We start from the raw sequence: 8,057 nt of genomic DNA, 5'->3' as shown, positions 1-8,057 counted from the left end.
CTGTCTTCTGGTGTTGGCTACCAGCCTCCATCTACCCCTCTCACCCATTTCCAGCTTCAGGTAACTGCTGATCCGCTCTCTACTGTGACATACGACGTTCGGCTTTCATGGATGGATGAGCACACCTAGCACTTTTTCTTCTGTGCCTGGCTTATTTCACACACACACACACACACACACACACACACACACACACACACACACACACACACACACAGAGAGAGAGAGAGAGAGAGAGAGAGAGAGAGAGAGAGAGAGAGAGAGCGCTTCCAGTTCTCTGTGCAGCCACCAACAATAGGATTTCATGCTTTCTCATACTCCTCTACTGCATGTAGTTTTAAAAGGAAGGAAAATTCAATAGCGGTCCAGCCAGTTCCTAGAGGGCACGTGTCTCTTAATTGACTAGGGCTAACTCTGTCTCTCCATCATTCTGTGGGTTACCTGCCTCACCTACTTTCTGTGGGGCTTAGTGATCGAGGCTCTGGCCTACAGGCCCCTAGGCTCCCAGCCACCAATGTACCCAGAGAGCAGCGTTTTTATTCCGCATCTAACACCCAACTACACAAAGGGGATAGACAGTCTATCTATAATAGCAGCTCTACATAGACTCCGACCACCCACTGAAGAGACGCCCTGGCAGATACCTGGAATATCCCTTGGCTATGACTATAGCTTGTAGATTTAATAGCTAGAAACGTGTGAAATAGCCCCTTTACTGTTATTAGGAGTCAGGTCCCTTGCTTGGCTAAGCCTTCTCCAATTTTCATGAGACAGACAATCGACATAACAAGGTTGGCTCTTCTTCTGGAGCTTTTGCTCCAGGATCATCTGTGAGTGACGTTTTGGAGACCAGTGTCATGTGTGCCCGACTCTTTTCTCCAGGGTCTGCCCACTTTTTCTGCAGCTGGTACAGACCCCCACCAATTTCACTACATGGCAGATGCCAGAAAGGGGCACCCACCCCCAACCCTCCCCTCACCAAACAACAGGCTGCCACAGTGTAAAATCTCAAAAGAGGCTACAAGTGAAGGCAAGGCCACATGCTGGCTGAATGCAGGGCGTCTGTGTGGTTTATTTGTACGCATAGGCCCCTAAGGACCTGCTGGATGTCCACGAGTGTCAAAAATCCACAGATGTTCAAGTCCTTTATACACAATGAGGTAGTATTTGCGTGAAGAGCTCTGACACCGTGAAGACCCAACCAAAAAAATGGGGTGACGTTCTGCAAAAGAAGCCAAAGAGGGAGGTGAGAGTGTACGACAGACGGCAGAGTCGGTTAACTAAACATAAAAATGGTGGGAGGAAGTGCCTTTTACAGGGCTGGTCAGCTTTCTGACTTTACTGTAAAAGTGCCCAACAGCCTCTGTGAATATGGCCAACGGCTCCCTGCACCTGGCCCTTGGGAAATTTCCATTGTCCCTAAGCTCCCCGTGACTCTCCAGAAGGGCAGCCATCCGGCCAGGGTGGCAGGCTCAGGGCCAAAGGCAGAGGGATGAATAAATGATGGTATTTCTGGGCAGAGTCAGCCAGAATTACAGTTAATGAAACCTGAATCTTGAGGCCTCAATCACCAGGGACCCTGCCTGGTCCTTTACCATTGGCTGTGGCCCTGGAGGTGTCTGTGAACATCTTTTTGTCTCCTTTCATTGTGGCTCATTGAGCAGAGAAAATGAAGCTATGACTATATTTGGTCTGTTTATTCTAGCCATTGTGAGGAAATGATGTTGAAGACGGGACTCAAGGTTGGCAGGGTCACCAGGAATGTGCCTGTGAAGGCTTGCTGGCTTCTCTTGGTATTTCAAAAAAGCCACACTCAGATGCAGATGGCACTGTAGGTTTTGGCAGCATCTGGGGGTTGGGAGAAATGGGACTTGTTGGTCAAGGGCTACAAGATTTCTGTACAGAGTCAGTAAGTTCTGGGGCATAATGAGCAGCCCTGTGACCGCAGGCCAAACATTGTGTCACATGCTTGCTCTTTGAGAACTGAGTGGGCTTTAAGTATGCTAACTATTTTTACAAAAAAAAAAAAAAAAAAAAAAAAAAAAAAACAAGTAACTTGTGAAATGTCACTTATGTTAGATACCAGGTCACAACATATATGCATGCAACAACTTATGTGCATCTTCAATATAAGCCCTTTTTAAAAAAAATTATCAATCAGACCTCAATAAAGTTAGAAATTCCTTTTCCAAAGTAAACAAACAAACCCAAAGCACTCACCTGATGGTGGGGAATTCTGGGTAAGGATGATTGACAGGACCAGTGGCTTCCTGGTACTCGCTCAGTCAGAGAGGGGTTGGGGCTTCATTTAGATAACAAATTTCAGTGTCCAGGGGTCTGTTGTAGATTTCAGGGTACACCATGTGGCTGGCATGCCCCTAAAGAGAAGAGCCCTCAGTATGTACCCACAAAACGTGAAAAAACCTCCAAGAAGAAAATCAAGTCAGGAAAACGGCCATGGCAGGGTGGAGAGCTAGAGCCCAGGAAATGGTAAAGAGACTATTCGGAGCTGAGGCAGGGTCAGCACCAGAGTTCTGAAGGCCAGTCATGGGCGGTCTTTGGATAAAATTATGGCAGGGTGGAAGGCCACAGTAGGGCTATTGGGTTGGGTGGGAAATGGGTACAGGGAAGGCCTTTACTCTGATTGCCCCAGGAGACATAGATGCAGTGTGAGGGGCGTGTTCAGTGCTCTCCTGCTTCTTTACCCACTAGCACAAGAGTAGCAGACCTGATCTCATTACTGTGTGCAGCCGTGATATTCTTCCAGACCCCAGGACCCTCATGAAGTGAGGGGACAAGATATATGGTAAGGCCAGGATACATATAGAGCAAAGGAGAAGTAGTGTTTAGTCTTTTAGGGAGAGGAATCAACTCTATGCACCTGCCCATCTGTCTGTCTATCCGTCTGTCCATCCATCCATCCATCCATCTATCCATCCATCCATCCATCCACCCTCCCTCAAATCAGCAGACATTTGCACATTTTCTGAGCTTTACTCTGTGCTAGGGCCCAGATAGGAGCCAGGAACACTTCAATAAAACAGCTCCTGCCTTGTTCTGAAGTGGCTGCTGCAGCTAAGAAAAAGGCACTACTCCCTTTTGCAGTTTGGTGCCATCTAGTGGCAGCTGGTGGTATCGGATGTAACAGATGGGTGTGATTCTGGGCTGGGTGACTGACTCCCTGACTACCAGACTACAGCATATCTCTTGGTTGATTCATGCCTGTCTGTGGGTCTTATCTTGGGCCATGGGACTGAGGAAATACCAGAGATGAGGAAAACACTGTCTTAGCTCCTGTGCGTTCCTGCATAGGGTTGCCTAGATTACTGCCCCCTCCGCCCACTTCCTTTGTGAAGTTTACATACCTGCCTAGTTACTCAAGAACCTTGGCCACTTGAGAGAGATTCCTTTAGGACAGTAGGCAGAGAGGCTCATCTGCTGGTTGTTAACAGTTTCTTGGACCTGGGGAAGTAGCTGAGGGCTCAGAGGCCTACTGTGTCCTCTGTGCTGTTTGACTCTGTGGGAGAAGTGGCCTAGGTGGGCTCCTACCTCCTTTGACATTTGACCTTGGAATATTTTTGACCCCATGCTTGTCTCTAGAGCCTTCTATCCTCCCTTGAGGATTTCTTTGGCCTTGGACTGCTGACTGACTCCTGGTCCTCCCCGGTCAGGGTCAGCTTCTAGTTGTCTGGGGTAGGGTGAGGTTGGGGATGGGGTTCAGTAGCTTCCATCTGGACCGCTAGCCTCTGTTGTTCTGACTGCCTATCTGTTTTGGGCATGTGCAAACCGAGACATGGTTTCTAAGTTTCCCTACCACAGGGTGTGGTCGTCAGTGTGACTGGCAGAATGGAAACAGAAATAATGACTCCAGGGCCCGGGGAGTGTGTTCTTTAAGGACAGTTATGTCTTTGGGGGCTATTCCATCTCCCTGGGGATCATAATGCAAAGTGGGGGTGAACTCTTAGATTACATGAATCTGACATTCTCACGGGGCAGAACAGAGGTATGATGCCCTTGACATCCACTTCAGAGCATCAAAAATGGTTGTTTAAGCCACTGTTGTAGGCTCTGTTACAGAAGTTGGATATATATTGGATACAGTCGGAGCACATGCAAGGACAGTTAATAACACAATAAATAATAATATTCTCAGTACAGCCTTACATGAGAAACTAAGCATGGGATACGTGAGAACATGCTAGGGAGGTTTGTCCTTAGGTAGTAATGTGCAAACGACTTTAAATTCATTGATCTATTCAATTTGCTTTAGAAAACCTTGCCAAAAGAGCACCAGAGACGGAAAGACAACCACGAACATGGTCCTTAGGGTCTAAGCAGGGGGTTTAGGTTCAAACATTTTGAGGCCTCAGAGAGCAGTTGGCAGCTGCTTGGGGGGTGGGATGCTGCACCGGGGAGCGTGCGAAGCATGGTGCGCAGTGTGCTGCACTCTTGTTCCATAGTGTGCACATGGCACCAATGAAGTGTAAGACAGAACCAGGACTGACTCCAGCCAAACAACAGGACATTTTCTCTGCTGAAAAGAAGGGGGGGGGGAGCTTCTCTCCCTCCCCCCCCCACTCTCCAGCGCTCCTTCTCCCTTCTCAGCAATCCCCCTACTAGAAGGGCAAAGGCAGGAGAGCCAAGGCAGGTGCTCCCCGAGAACATGGTGTCACTCACACGCAGCTGGCTTAGCACAGCCATTATCAGGTGGCAGTTGGGTGGAAGTGATGGAGGAGTAAGAGATGCTGAGAGAGAGCCTGACAGAAAGAGGGAGAAGAGGGGACCAGGGAGGAGGGAACGGCAGGAAGTGAGGAGAGGTTGGGCTTTACCTAAGGTGTAAGGATGAGGTTGCAGAGGTGGAAGGGCTATCTGTCCCTGTGTCTTCCCCCTGTTTGGTTTTGGGAGCAGGAGGTGACAGTAACTAACCCCTGCCAGTATGGGGATCCTTTCCCATTTTATAAAGTACTTCTTCCTGGATGGGAGTCACTTCTCGTTTTCAGATGGGACAAGTCATCCTCAGAAAGTTAAGATGAACCCAGAGATGGAAAACAGCCATGAGGACATGGGCCATGAGGTAGGAGATTCAGCTTCCCACTGCAGGCTGGGGGTGGGGAAGGAGCACCTGGGATGGCTGAGAGGAGGTGGGGCAGAGAGGGGATGGGAGGAGGACCGAACTCCCCTGCCTTTCTCCCAGGATTGGACTGGGCAGGGTGTCCCTTTGTTCGTGAACTCAATGTCTTTTATGCCACTTTGCAACTGTCCCAGAGCCCTCAGGAGCTGCTAGCAACAAGTGCAGGGAAGAGATGATTGGTTGAAGGTCTGTCTTTATTAAAGTCCTGGCTTAGCCCGGGAAGCAGGGGAGGGCACAGGGCAGTATTGCAGAGAGGCATCAGCAGCCAAGGGGTTTATGTTTCCGTTCTCTGAGACTCGAGGCCACAGAGTCTCTCTTATTAATCTATGAGTTCCACATATCCTTCCTGCGAACCTACTGGGTGTGGGCCTTGATGAACCTCGGCTGCTCTCCACCATCACGGCCTTTAAAATCTAATGGTAAGGAAAACCCACACAAAATTGTAAGGAGGCCAGGGAGCTGGCCCAGTTAGTGAAGTACTTAGTGCATAAGCTTGAAACGTAAGCTCCCATGTACCTAAACAGACATCCTGTGTAGATGTAACCCTAGCACTGGTCTAGCACCGGTGCATGTGTGTGTGTGTGTGTGTGTGTGTGTGTGTGTGTGCATGCATGTGTGCACGTGCAAAGACAGGCAGATTGAGGGAGTTCATTGACCAGCCAGCAAGAGAACCTACTTCCAAAAAATTACGTGGAGACTGACAGAAGATCACACCTGACACTGACCTCTGGACACCACACATAGACGTGGGGAAGGGCGCACCTGCACACACATATGCACACACATATGCACACACATGTGAACATGTGCATATATGACGCACACACACAGAGGTGTTGTAGAAAGTAATGTGAAAGAAAAGACTGTCTTTCTATTGCACTTGGCATAAGGCTGGTGTAGTACTGTCTTTTCTATTGCTGTGATACAGCATCATCATCAAGGAAACTGAAAAAAAAAAGAAAGAGGTTTGTAGATGGAATTATATTCTTTCTAGCCTGTGGAAGACACATAATCCATGTATTTTATTTACAAGCTGTGAACCTGGACTGGGCAGGTTTGGGAGCTGCTCTAACTTACACCTCAGCCATATGTCCCTTGCTACTTGCTGTTTCTATTGGCCGCACACTCATGGCTTCCTCCTCCCTCCACATCCTTTTCTGTCCAGGTAACTGAAAACCCACCTACCTCTAGCCACTGCCCAATCACAGGCTTTAGCCTTTCATTGACCAGTTAATTTGGGGAGCAAGGATACATGGTATCATTGGGTGTATGTGAAGATTTTGGGGGGTAGTGTTCAGCATTTGAATACATGCAACACCAGACCAACCCCAACAGAGGTTAATTTGGCTTATGGTTCCATAGTGTTAGAGACTACGATGATGGAGCGAAGGAAGGTGGCAGGTGGCTGGAGCAACAGCTAAACGGTCACATCTTTATCCTCAAGCAGGAAACAGAGAGTATACTGGAAATGACACAAGTATTTGGAAACCTCAAAGCCTGCCCCCTGTAACAACGTCTCCAATAAAGCCTCACCTCCTAATAATAATCCTGCCTGATTAGTACTTCTGACTAGGACCTAACATGTAAATACATGAGCCTAGGGGCTGTCCATTCTCATCCAAATAACCACAATACACTTCCTAACCCCCATAGGCTGGTGGCCATATTGCAATGCAAAAATGCATTTAGTCCAACTTCCAAAGTCTAGAAGAGACTCAAGAAAATCTTTTCATTGTAAGCCTCCATCAAAAAAAAAAAAAAAAAAAAAAAAAAAAAAAAAAAAAAAACAAAAAAAACAAAAAAAACAAAACAAAACTAAAAAAAAACCCCCAAAACCTTACATCCCACATACAGTGGCACAGACCATACATTAGCGTTTCCAAAGGGTTGTATTAAGGCATAGTAGGAAATATGGGATAAAAGCAAGATGGGGGCAAACTTCAAATCCTGTAACTCCATATGTAACGTCAAAGGGCTTAACGGCTTTTCTCTTGCAGCTCTGTTGTCTATAAGAAACGTCTCTCCTCTAGGTTGATTCCACTTCTGGTGCTCAGTTCTCGTTGGCCTACATCCCATGGCTCTGCTAGGAACATGTTATGGGTGTCCAGCACAAGCCAAGCTCCACTCTCATGGCGTTACCAAATGACCTCTCGGGGTCTCCATGCAGGGACTCCTCTCCACACACATGGCCTCAGCAGCTCTCCTTAACCATCCGTCATGATTCTAAAGCTAGAACCTGGTGAACAACACTGCCAAGTTTGGCTACCAAGTTGGCATGGAGCCCAGGCCCCCTGACCCACATTTGCAGAAGCCTTTGTTTTTGTTGCTTTTTAGGAGCAGAGACTCCCTTAGGCCTTTTTCTTTCACAAGTTGGAGGCTTAGCTGGATAGGTCTTGCCTTAAGGGGCACACCTGCCTTTATTCTTAGCTGGGTGGGTTTCACTTTGGGGGGGCACCCTCCTTTTATTTCACTTCTCATTGGCTGTTTCACTCATCTCTTCGGCTCTTCCAGCACACGCCTTGAGTCCAACATTGAATTTCCTGCTGCTCTTTTTCTCTCCAAACTGTGCATTTTGTGTTTCTTTTCTGCCCTGCTTGCTCTTTTTCATCATAGATCTGAACAGAGGCGATTACTAATAACATGCTAGAGTTGATATCAGGCTGTCTTAGAATTCTCTCCACTGAAGAAATGAGTCTGTCACTTTTCTACTTGATCTCAGGAAATATCTTAGCTAACGGACAGAAGGCAGCCACCTTCTTAGCCAAAACATCACAAGAATGTTTTTTTTTTTTATCTCATTTGCTTACACCGTTCCCACCCTAAGCCCCCTGAGGCAGCTTCTATAGTCTGCATAGCTTGCAGCACTACTGTCTTCCAAGATCCTGCTGGGGTGGTACATTGGTCAAGGTGTTTTATCACAACAACA

This window comes from Micromys minutus (assembly GCF_963924665.1).
Source record: "Micromys minutus genome assembly, chromosome: 12".
Taxonomy (NCBI): domain Eukaryota; kingdom Metazoa; phylum Chordata; class Mammalia; order Rodentia; family Muridae; genus Micromys; species Micromys minutus.
The sequence above is the reverse complement of the archived record's forward strand: the minus strand, read 5'-3'. Positions refer to the sequence as shown.